Raw genomic sequence first — 11,522 nt, forward strand, 5'->3', positions numbered from 1 at the left:
TGAGGGGGGTTTGGTTGGGTCAGCTCTTTTGTGTGGTAGGTGTACGCTTTTTTTTTAACCATAGTCCAAAGTTCAATGTATGATTTTTTTTTTTTTTTTTTTTTTTGCTTGATTTATCTTTTAATGGATTATAATTTGATGTCTCGAGTATACTCGGGGTGTAAATTTGGCCTTGACGGCTCAAACCCGGTCCTGAGCCCGAACAGGGCCTGGACCAAGTTTTCTAACCCTGAGGGTTGGTTAGGGTTGAAAAATTGAAACCCTGTGTTAGGGTTCGGTCGGGCCCAAGTTGAGACCTCAGCCAGGCCCAGCCCGACGCTGATTTTAACTCATTTATATAGTGTTTTAGCAAGCAGCAAACTCTAAACGGTAGACACATTAGCAGCCATGGCCACCACCCCTAAGAAGTAAGAACGACCTTCCTTCACCCTCCTCCCTCCTCCCTCCTCCCATCTTCTTCATCACATCTCTCACCTCTTCTTCCTTCTCCCATCTTCTTCATCACAATGATGGTCTCACCACATCTGACATGTATCGGAAATTCCTACTCACATCCGTAACAATCAGTCAGATAAGAAATTTAGAGAGAGAGAGAGAGAAAAAAGAAGAGCTCTGCCCCCAGCGAAATCCAGGTCTGAAATCTTTTATGTCCAGCGAAATACAGGTCTGAAACCCCTCTCTGGCCAGCGAAATCTGCTTCTGAAACCTTCTTAGCAATCTCACATCTTCAAATCAGAAAACTCCCCTCCCATCGACTTCTTCTTGCTTCTCTTCTTCTTCTCTGAAACCTCTGTCTTCTTTTTTTTTTTGATTATTTTTTTTTTAACGAGGAAGGAGAGAAGGAAACCCTAAAGACGCATTTAAAGTCACACACACAGAGACAACGGAAACCGAACCAAACCAAAAATCCCAACCATCGAAAACAGAAGAACGAACCTCACAGTACAGTGACGGTTCCAATCAAAGATCCAAACATCTGAAATCCCCTCTCCCTTCTTTTCTCTTTTTTTCTTCTTTATTTCCTGTCGTTGTTTCTCTTCCCTTTCAGCCAGCAAGAAACAGCTTCCCCCGAATTATTGGCGGCCTTCTTCCACTAGCCGCAATGGCTACATCCAGTGAAGATGAAGCTGATGGAGTCAGGGCTAATCAAGGCCAGCCCGGCCCGACCTTGAGGGGGAGGTTAGGGTTAGATTTTCTAGGCCTAAGCTAGGGTAGGGTCGGGTCGGGTCAGGCCCGGCCCCAATAATGGAGATGCAAGGATGGGTTAGGGTTTTAAAAAACCTAGCCCAATCCGACCTTGTTTCACCCCTATCTCATACCATATTATTGTTATTATTATTATTATTATTATTATTATTATTATTATTATTATTATTATTATTAATTTTTTTTATTAATATCTGTTACCAAGAAAACAGATTTTTAGCATGTGGAACACATCTAGTGGTGTTGATTTTCATTTCAAATCAACGGGTATGAAGTTAGTGACTTGAGAATTCTCTTTTGCCTTCAGCCCTCTCTCTCTCTCTCTCTCTCTCTCTCTCTAAGGAGGGGTGTGTTGTGTGTGCTTACATGAGGGCCCCACACCATCATATCGTTGCTTGGTGATACATGGAGGCCTATTTCGCGAGAGTGTAAAAGTCGTCATTAAGACGGAGATTTGATGATAGTCCAATACGAGGGATTGGGATCATGCAAAAGAGATTTGGAGTTACTACCTAGGATTATGGGCCTAAGACCCGAAAGTAAGTCCGATTCTTGAGAAAAGGGTCCGAAAGTTGGTCTGGTCCAGAGATTTAGGGTACATGTCAGATAACAGAATTGGGAAGGTGTTAGGCACCCAATCTGCCCAGTTCAACCTATCTTCCTCCTAGATGCTTAAGAACAAACACTTTCCACGATTATTACTATTCTACATGCATGGTTAAATTATCACACATATATACATTAACTGAATTTAAATGATTATGTGCACTAAAACAAGATCAATATAAAATCTACATTATGCTAACTTGGGTGAGAAATTATATCTGAGCTTGACCCCTGTTGCGGGGTCAAGAGGGGTGGAACCCCGGTTAGTGCTAACATGAACTGTCTTTTGGATTCTTCTGGCTCAGGGGAAGATGGTCTTGACCTCCCTCGAGATGGTCTTGACCTCCAACTTCCTTTTTTTAGAGATGTTGACTGTGGTAATATTTGGACAGATTTCCGACTAGAAATGGTTACTTTCGGGTTTTGACTATGGTATCAATTCGGCAGAACTTCCGCTAGGGATGGGCTACTTCCGGATTTTGACTGGGGTGGCACTCGGACAGAGCTTCCGCTGGGGATAGGTTATGGGAGGGTTAGGCTGAGATGACACTCCAGCAAGGCTTCTGCTGGGGATAGATTAATACCTAAATGGTTGAAGAACTTCAAAGGCCCGAAGAACACTTCGAAGATCCAATGAACACTTTGGATCTTAAGAAGATCTTTCCGAAGACTTGAAGAACCCCAAAAGGGGGGTGGGAAACTAAGGGGAAAATTTTCCTACGAAAATCTCACTCAAAGAAGACAAAGGATTGAAGGATTTTGAAGGACCGAAGAACACTTCAGATCTTATGAAGATCTCTCTGAAGACTTAAAAAACCTCAAGGGGGGAGGGGAGGAAAGAGGATAGAGCCTTTCTACTATGGATGCTTCTGGGAGGCTTGAGTGTTTCTTGTGTGAAAAACCAAAGGAAATGGGGTATTTATAGAATTTTTTAACCAATGGGGAGGGAAGGGGAATTTCCCTAGCCAATGGGGTGAAAAAGTGACTTTTCTAAACCAATGGGGTGAAAATATGAAATTTTGGACTAATGGGGTGGAAGGTGATTTTCTTTGACCAATAGGAAAAAAGTAAATTTTTTTGGGCCAATAGGGTAAAAAGATACCTTTTTGGGCCAATAGGAAGCTACAATGTAGGGTATACCAGCGGGATAGTGTAAAGTGCACAAGTGGGTGAAAAGAAAATTTCTTCGCCAAACTAGTCATTGGAACGTATATTCCAGCCATTAACGACGGCACATGAGGCTAGTCAGGGGTGTATGGGGCATGCATGGGTGCACCGGCCAGGCTGGGCATGCGCGGGGGCTGGCAATGGAGCATGGCACATGGCGCATGGGGCAGGCAGGGCGTGCACGGCTGGCTAGAAGGCACGTAAGGCAGGCAGGTGGGGGAGCGAGGCATGTGCACGGGGCATGCGAGGGTTGGCAGGAGCACGAGGCTTGCACGTGGGGGTGCGTGGCACTGGCAGGCAGGGGCACGAGGCCTGCACGACATTGGTAGGTGCGGGAGGGTTGGCATGCAAGAGGTGCACAAACCTAAGTGCAAGTAAGTGCTCGAGGCATGTAAGCGAGGGCTCGAGGCATGCGTGTGGAGGCACATAGCATAGGCAGGCGGGGGTGCGAGGCATACACACGAGGGAGAGAGACATGCATGCGGGGGTGCGAGGCATGCATAAGAGGGCGCGTGGCATTGCAGGCTGGGGTGCGCGGTGTGTGTCGTGGGTGCTCAAGGCATGTGCCCGAGGGCTCACGGCATTAGCTGGAGGGGGCGGGGGCATGGCTAGGGTGGGCAACATTGGCAGGTGGGAGTGCGAGGCATGTGCAACATAGGCAGGCACGCTAGGGCTGGAGGGCTGGCATGTGCGGGGCACGCGCACGTGAAAGTGTGATTTTCTAAGAAAGATTGTGGGAGATTCGATGGTCTAATTTTGACGTTTCATATATCATTGGAATCGTGATTCCAAGTACCATCCATCCGTACGGTCATTCTGACCGGATTCCTTCGTATATAAAAATTCATAATTGGGCCATCTTTTCTCTCGCACGGGATTTTCGAGATTTTGAGTGAATAGGGGATGTCTCTGGGTTGGATTACCTTAATCAATTATCATCTCTATCAATTGAAAGCAAGAAGTCACGTCCAAGATCCGTAATTTATCATAGCCGGAGGAGGGTGACAAAATTGGGTAACTACAATGGGAGATCAACCTCACATGAATTAAACACTTCTCACTCTTACACGCAATTAGCAACAATTGTCTGGCTCAGTTGGTGAGTTATGGTGTGCGAAAAACTCATGCTCACTAGGAGGTCTCAAGTTCAAGTCTCCTAGCTATTACCTACTTCCCTCCCTACCTATCAAAAAAAAAAAAACTCTTATATGTAATTAGATGTTGGTTTAATTTTAATCATTAATATTTCGAGTTTGACTAACAAAATTTGATATATTCGGTAGTTATTTAGTTAAAAGTTAATGTATTACTCTTTTTTTCTAGAGATTTGTTTGTTTGTATCAAAATTCGTAACCATACATTTTTTGTCCCTTAACAATGACATGTCACTTGTTTAGAGCGTCAAGGATCCGGATAAGATTCCTCTCTGTAGAGCCCATGGACCATAGAGTGATCTTATTGCTGTCAAGACCATGTGCTTGGGTCCTCCTAGCAGTGGGATCACTCTATGGTCCATAGGCTCTATGGAAGCTCCAACTACCATGGCGGAGTGAAATCTCTCTCTCTCTCTCTCTCTCTCTCTCTCTCTCTCTCTCTCTCTCTCTAACCTTCCTCACCCTATACTATTAACAATACTATAACATCGGAAGGCTTGGTGAAAACTCTCATGGGGTGAGCAATGACAGTACTGTATCTAATCCCTTTACCTCTTTATGTTGGATCGTGAAAACACAAGAGGGATCCCCAGCTTTGTCTGGTGCCCCCTTTCCCATGCCTTATGCACTCTGCAACTTCAAGCAATTGTAGACTTTAAATCGTATTTCCTCAATTAATTTGAGTTTGGCCACATCCCTCTCTCAATCCTTCATTCTAGCCTTTATTTGAATCTTTGGTGTAACCCTAACGATCCACCCCACCTTTGTTCATCCATTTTCACTATACATTGTAATACCCTAATGAACCTTATCCCCATCTACATGTTGTTCAACAGATCCCTTTAATTAATTTATCCACCCAACATCTTTTTCATTAATTAGTCACTTTCGTCTTTCTTTATCTTTCTTCCCGTTCTATTTTCTAATCTACGCTTATTGTTTTCTGCTTACTGGCTTTCCCAGGGATCGCAATAAGGAGTTTCCAAAGTAGGCAATATTGCAGTACTAGTCCATGAGTACCATTTTTGTAGCAACACTTCCCTGCCCCTGCCCACTTAGTCTCTTTTCGGACTTCTGAAGCATTAAGTAAAGGGAGGCACAGGGGTGGGAAGATCTACTCATTCAAAGGGAAAGTGCACCCTCTATTTATTCTCAAATGAAGAAGAGCTAGTGTACTTAAAGCCTCATGCCAACGGGGGAAAGAAAAGAGGCCTACCACGAGAGGAGAGAGTGATTTAGCTGCTAACAAGTGCAAGTTTTTCATTAAATGAATGGTCATTTGGGACTCCTTCCATTAATTTATACACCCAACATTGTAGACACCCAATTTTGTCACCCTCCTCTGGATATGATGAAATACGGATCTTAGATGCGACTTTTGACTCCTAATCAACAGATATGGTGACTGATTGAGAAAACCCAAAAGCATTCCCCACCTACCTGAAAACCCTGGAATCCCACGTGAGAAGGAGGGTCCAATTTTGACTATTCATATACAAAGAAATTCGGTTAAGATGACCATACATATGGATAGTACTCAGAAATACGATTCCAATGATATATGGTACGTCAAAATCAGACCTTTGGATTGCCTGCAATCTCCCATGGAAAATCACATTTTTTCGCGCGCATGTCACGCACACCAACCAGCCAGCCAGACCCAGCTTGCCTCTTTGGGTGGCCCCGCTGCATGACCAGTGCTCCTCGGTCGTATGGCCTGCGCACCCCCGCCACATGCTACATGTGCCCCTACTGTGTGGCCTGTGCGCCCCCATAGCATGGCCTGCGTGCCCCTGCTGCATGGCCGCGCTCTCTTGCCTGCTTGTCGCACGCACCTTGCTTGCACCATGCGCATGCTGCCTCGCACACCCTTATGCCTAGCCTGTGCCCAGCTACACACCATTACCGTCACACACTGTGCACATTGCCTACACACCTATGCCAACCTCCCTACACACCCTTATGTCTAGCCTGTGCCCAGCTACACACCATTACCCGTACATACTGTGCACATTGCCCGCACACCCATGCCAATCTCCCTGCACACCCTTATGCCTAGCCTGTGCCCAGCTACACACCATTACCCGCACACATTGTGCACATTGCCCGTATGCCCCATGCATTTCAACCCAACCTTGTGTCATCGTCAATGGCCGGAATTTGTGTTCCCCTAACCTGATGGGTGAAGAAATTCCCTCTTCACCCACTTAAGACCAAAAACCCCTTTTTTTTACTAAGGATTTTCTCTCCAAGAACCCACTTTTTACCCATTGGACAAAAACCTTCCCCCACCCATTTTGGTTCGAGGACCTCTTTTATGCAGTGTATAAAAGCCCCCTATCCCACCACTTTAGGTAAAAACCCTTCTTTTGTCCTTTGAATAAAGATGTTCCCTCTTTCCCATTGGTCGGAAAAACCTATGAATACCCCCACCTTTGGATTTGACACACAAAAACCCCACCTCACTCCCTTGTAGTGAAACTCTCTTCCAATTCCCTTCTTGATTTTCTTCGGGACTTCGGAGCTATCTTTGTCAAGATCCGAAATCTTGTTCGGATCTTCGAAGTGTTCTTCAGGACTTTGAAGATCTTCAATCCAAGTTCTTAGTCTAATCCAATTTTTTGCTAAAAGTAGTATGTTCTTCAACCCCCTCCTTTGATTGTTCTTGAGTTTTACCAAAGTAGAAACCCCCCTTTGAGGTTCTTTAGGTCTACGGAGAGATCTTTGTCAAGATCCAAAACTCTGTTCGGATCTTCAAAGTGTTCTTCAGGGCTTTAGAGCTCTTCAATCCATTTTTTAGGTCAATCTGTTTCTTTCCAAAAATAACAAATCCTAGCGGAAGCCCTATCCGAGTGCCCCTGGAATCTTTTTAGAAATAGCCATTCCCAGCGGAAGCTCTGCTGAAGTGCCACCTCAATGTAGCCCTCCCCTAGCCTATCTCCAGCGGAAGTTCTGTCGGAGTGCCACCTCAGTCTAAGCCCAGAAATAACCTTCCCTAGCCGAAGCCCTATCCGAATCCAAACCCGAAAGTAACCGTTTATAGCCGAAACCCTGTCCGAATTCCATTACAATCAGCATCTCTCAAGAAAGGAAGTTGGAGGTCAAGACCATCTTCCCCTAAGCCAGGAGAATCCAAAAGATGGTCCAAGCTAGTACTAATCAAGGGCCCACCCCTCTTAACCCGAAACAAGGGTTAAGTTCAGGTATAATTTATCAACCAACTTGTCATAATGTAGACTTTATATAGACCTTGTTTTAGTGTATATAGTAGTTTGAATTCAATTAATGTATATATGTGTGATGACTTAGCCATACATGAGGAATAGTAATAAATTATGGAAAATATTTGTTCTCAAGCATCTAGTAGGAAGACCGGGCAGATTGGGTGCGTAATACCTTCCTAATTCTGTAACCTGACACTTACCCTAAATCTCTGGACCAGACCAAATTTTGGGCCCTTTTCTTAGGAATCGGGCCCACCCCTGGGTCCTTGGCCATAACCCTAGGTGGCGACTCCAAACCCTATTTGTATGATCCTGATCCTTGTATTGGACCATCATCAAACCCCTATCTCAAATGATGAATTTTACACTCTTGTGAAATAGGCCTCCACGTATCTCCAAGCGGTAATACGGCGGTGCGGGGCCTGCAAGCAAAGCACACACGACACGAACCCCTCCCCTCACATGAAAGAGAAAGAGAGAGGAGAGAGGAGAGAGGTTGGGATGCAAGTTCTTTTCCCCCCAAGGGAAGAGAGACATCTCATCATCTCCGGCCGCTACCTTCACAGTGGCGACTCTACTGGGGAAAAATGTCAAGCATCTGATAATAGATGCTACCTTTAAATGCAAGAACATTTTCCACCACATTTGTTTGAAAACATGTTTGGCTAACCCATATTTGTAATTGTATTTACTAATCGCATCATGCATTGTGCTCAAAGTGAAATCATTTGGCGAGGGTACTCCCTATCATGCCTGTACCCTCGGGGAGGTCCATGCACTTTATGACATTTTGAGATCGAATGTGCTGTCAAACAGTGAGGATGTCTGTAATTTTTCCAGCACCGTCGGGGAGGTCCGTGCACTTTATTATATTCTAAGATCAAATGATGGTTACTCTACATTTCACTTTTGCACACAATCACTCATTGTTCTACCACCCCGTGGCCAATTGTTTAACCTCGTGTTTAGTTACAAGGAATGGGCAAGGAAGTCACCCCCTTGATCTCGTACCTTCGGGTATATCAAAAGGATCACGTACTTTGCGTATATAGATCCTGTCAAGGAAGCCTTGTCGACCTATTGCATCCATCACATACTCACATCATGTAGGAAATAGATGAAGAATTTAGGAGCACCACAAGTTAATTATAGAACTCGTTTGCGGTCTTGAAAAGGAACGTTCCTACATTATATTCCCATCATAAAGAATTGCTTTCCTAAGTGGGTTTCGGATAAAAGGTGTCCCTCCTCAGTTCAGACACGTGACTCAGGGGCAATCTCGTCGTAGTCACGTCAAGTCCCGAGAAGCCCCAAAAAAATCAGGAGGAAGGACACCTAGTAGGAAAAAAAATAAGGAAAGCATGACTTTATTACATGGAATGTCTTATGGGAATAATCTTGACAAGCCATTTGTATGAATCTAAGGCTTATGACATTGGGTGGACCAGGGGCATCGAACCCTATCCGCTTATCATTAAGCGGACTAACTTTGGATGGATCGTTGGTTGTTAATCTAGTGAATGTGTGAACAAGGGGTTGGGAATTCAAGAATCCTAAAATAAGCCACTTTTGGTCCAGGCACAATTCCACACCTCAAGTATTCCCCATAGTCTCTTTGGACGCATTAAGGTAATCGGTTGTCTCGCCTAAGTCCAGTGTCACCTCCATCATCTCCTCAAGACTATCTACCACCAAGTGATTACAACCCAGTTAGTATGGATCCACATGACTCTGAATCACCTGAATAGGCCTGGGTCGGTCCTGTTAACACCTTGCAAATAGAAATGGCTGAAGTCAAGAGAGGGATATCTCAGATATTGCATACACTTCAGAGCCCTCCCAGAGTTGATCCCAGGAATGAACCGGCACCGGTTACGAGAGATGTGGAACAGAATGAAGCTACAGGTCATCGTGGGAGCTCTTCCTGAATTGTCTCAGGAGAACACAAGCATGTCAGACAAATTGGTCAGAGAGGATCTTCACCTACCCGTCCAAATGGTTAGCGAGGGGCCTATTCCAGGGTTCCTCCTCCCAAGGTGGTGATTGAAGATGAAGAAGAGGAATTTGCAACATGCGTCCGCATTAAGCCTCCAGACACAGAGAAAGAAAGGAAACTCAAAGTGCAGTTAGAGAAGTTGGAGAACATGAATCGAGCAGGAAAAAGCTTAGAAGGCCAAGTTGTGGATTCAGAGGAAATGAGTTTCTTTTCTGGGGTAAGAATTTCAAAAAAAATCAAATGGCAGACTAACAGATTTGATGGGTCAGGAGACCCCAAGGCTCACCTCAAAGTCTTCCTCACCATCGCCAAGTCGTGGCAACTGGCAGATAACTAGATGGGGCAAGCCTTTATGCTAACCCTATCAGGGACAGCACTAAGGTGGCTCACACAGTTGGAGTAATTCCAAACTCAGAATTGGGCAATGGTGGTGAAAGCCTTCACTAAACAATACTCATACAATACCAAAGTGGATGTGAAGCGATGAGAAATTGAGACTTTGAGGCAGTAGCCTAGAGAAGGATTCATCGCCTTCTTGATGAGGGTTAGAGATAAAGCCACCAAGATGGCAGATAGGCCTTCAGAAGCAGAGCAAGTGGAGCTATTGATAGAAAACCTGTTGAAGCCCTATTATGATGTTCTTTACTATCAACATTTACAAACTTTTGATGCCTTAATAGCCACTAGAACACATGTGGAGAATAAAATTTTGAGAGAGACCCAGTATCAGGGGTCCTCCCAAAATGCAAGCAAGAACACTCAAGTCGGACAGGGAAAGGGTCCAAAAACTAATATGGTGAGTGCAGTTCAGCAGTCAGTCTCACCAGCCACTCCTTCACAGCCCTTCATAATACAAGCTGATGCACCTGCCCAAAAGGCCCCTCGCCTAAGAAGGCCATTTTTTGATTTGGGAATGCCCATAACAGCAGCATATGAGAAGTTAAAGAAGCAAGGATTGCTAGGACAGTGGCTCCAAGAGTGATCAGCAACCCATCTCCAGTTTGGTATAGGGATCAAGAATATTATGCCTACCATCTCAGAAGGGGCACAACACTGAAAGATGCATAGGTCTACAACATGCGATTCAGGACTTGGTAGACAATGGAACCATTGAGGTCAAGGTCAAGGTCAAGGTCAAGGTCAAGCAGCCTCCCAATGTCAATACCAATCAACTCCCTGATCATGTGAACAATCTGGATGAAGAAACTATAAAGAGTGATCCCACTGAACTCATTGTACCTAGAGTTCAGAAGATTCATATGAATGCCCGAGCTTATAAGAAAATCAAGAGTCAAAGGGCTGAAATCATAAGGACTCCTAGAAGAGGAGAATCATCAGAAGAAGAATCAGAAAATCAGACACCCGCCGTTTATCCTTCCTCATCAACAGAAGGGTCTACAACACCACATTACCAACCCCCACTGTACCTTCCACCTTCACCATATTATCAGCTTCCGCCATATCATCAACCTTTCCCCCACCATCAAAGTGGAGGAACCTCTTCATCCTATCATCTCCAATCTTTATATCCTACCTCCCATATCACTTCATCTTCATACCATCCCGCTTCATATCCCTCATCACCCTTATACCAATCCCATTCTCAAGGTTCAGTGTATATAACCCAAAGGAATGATGGATGGACGGGTACGATTGGAAGGATATGCTTGCACTATCGGATTCCCCTAAAATGACCTCATCAACAAGGTCAGTGAATGCATTAGGGGAAGACCAAGAAAGTGATCCCACTTCTCTAATTTAGCCCGTTATATCTTTAGAGGACAATCTAGAGGTAATTGAAGAGGTTACAGTTGATCTTCTCAGAGCAGTAACTGCATTGGCCATAGGAGAACAGGTTAAGGAACACATCTCCCTAATCCACATAGGAAGTGACATAGAGGATGATGAGTCAGGACTGGTCCAACTTTGAGCCATTGATGTTAAGGCCAACCCTATGGAAATCTTCCGATCCATAGGCTTTGAATACTACGAGCATTTGAATGCCGAAGAATTTGATGGTCCAAAAGAATCTGATGAAGAACCAAGTGAGGGGGAAATCAGTGAAGAAGAAGATGATAACAAAGATAATGAGGACATGAATGAAGATGAGAAGGATGGAGATGACTCTAAATCTCAGGAAGATGATGAGTATCCAGACTGGGATGACTA

The sequence above is a fragment of the Macadamia integrifolia genome, chromosome 14, assembly GCF_013358625.1.
Source record: "Macadamia integrifolia cultivar HAES 741 chromosome 14, SCU_Mint_v3, whole genome shotgun sequence".
In the NCBI taxonomy this organism is placed as follows: domain Eukaryota; kingdom Viridiplantae; phylum Streptophyta; class Magnoliopsida; order Proteales; family Proteaceae; genus Macadamia; species Macadamia integrifolia.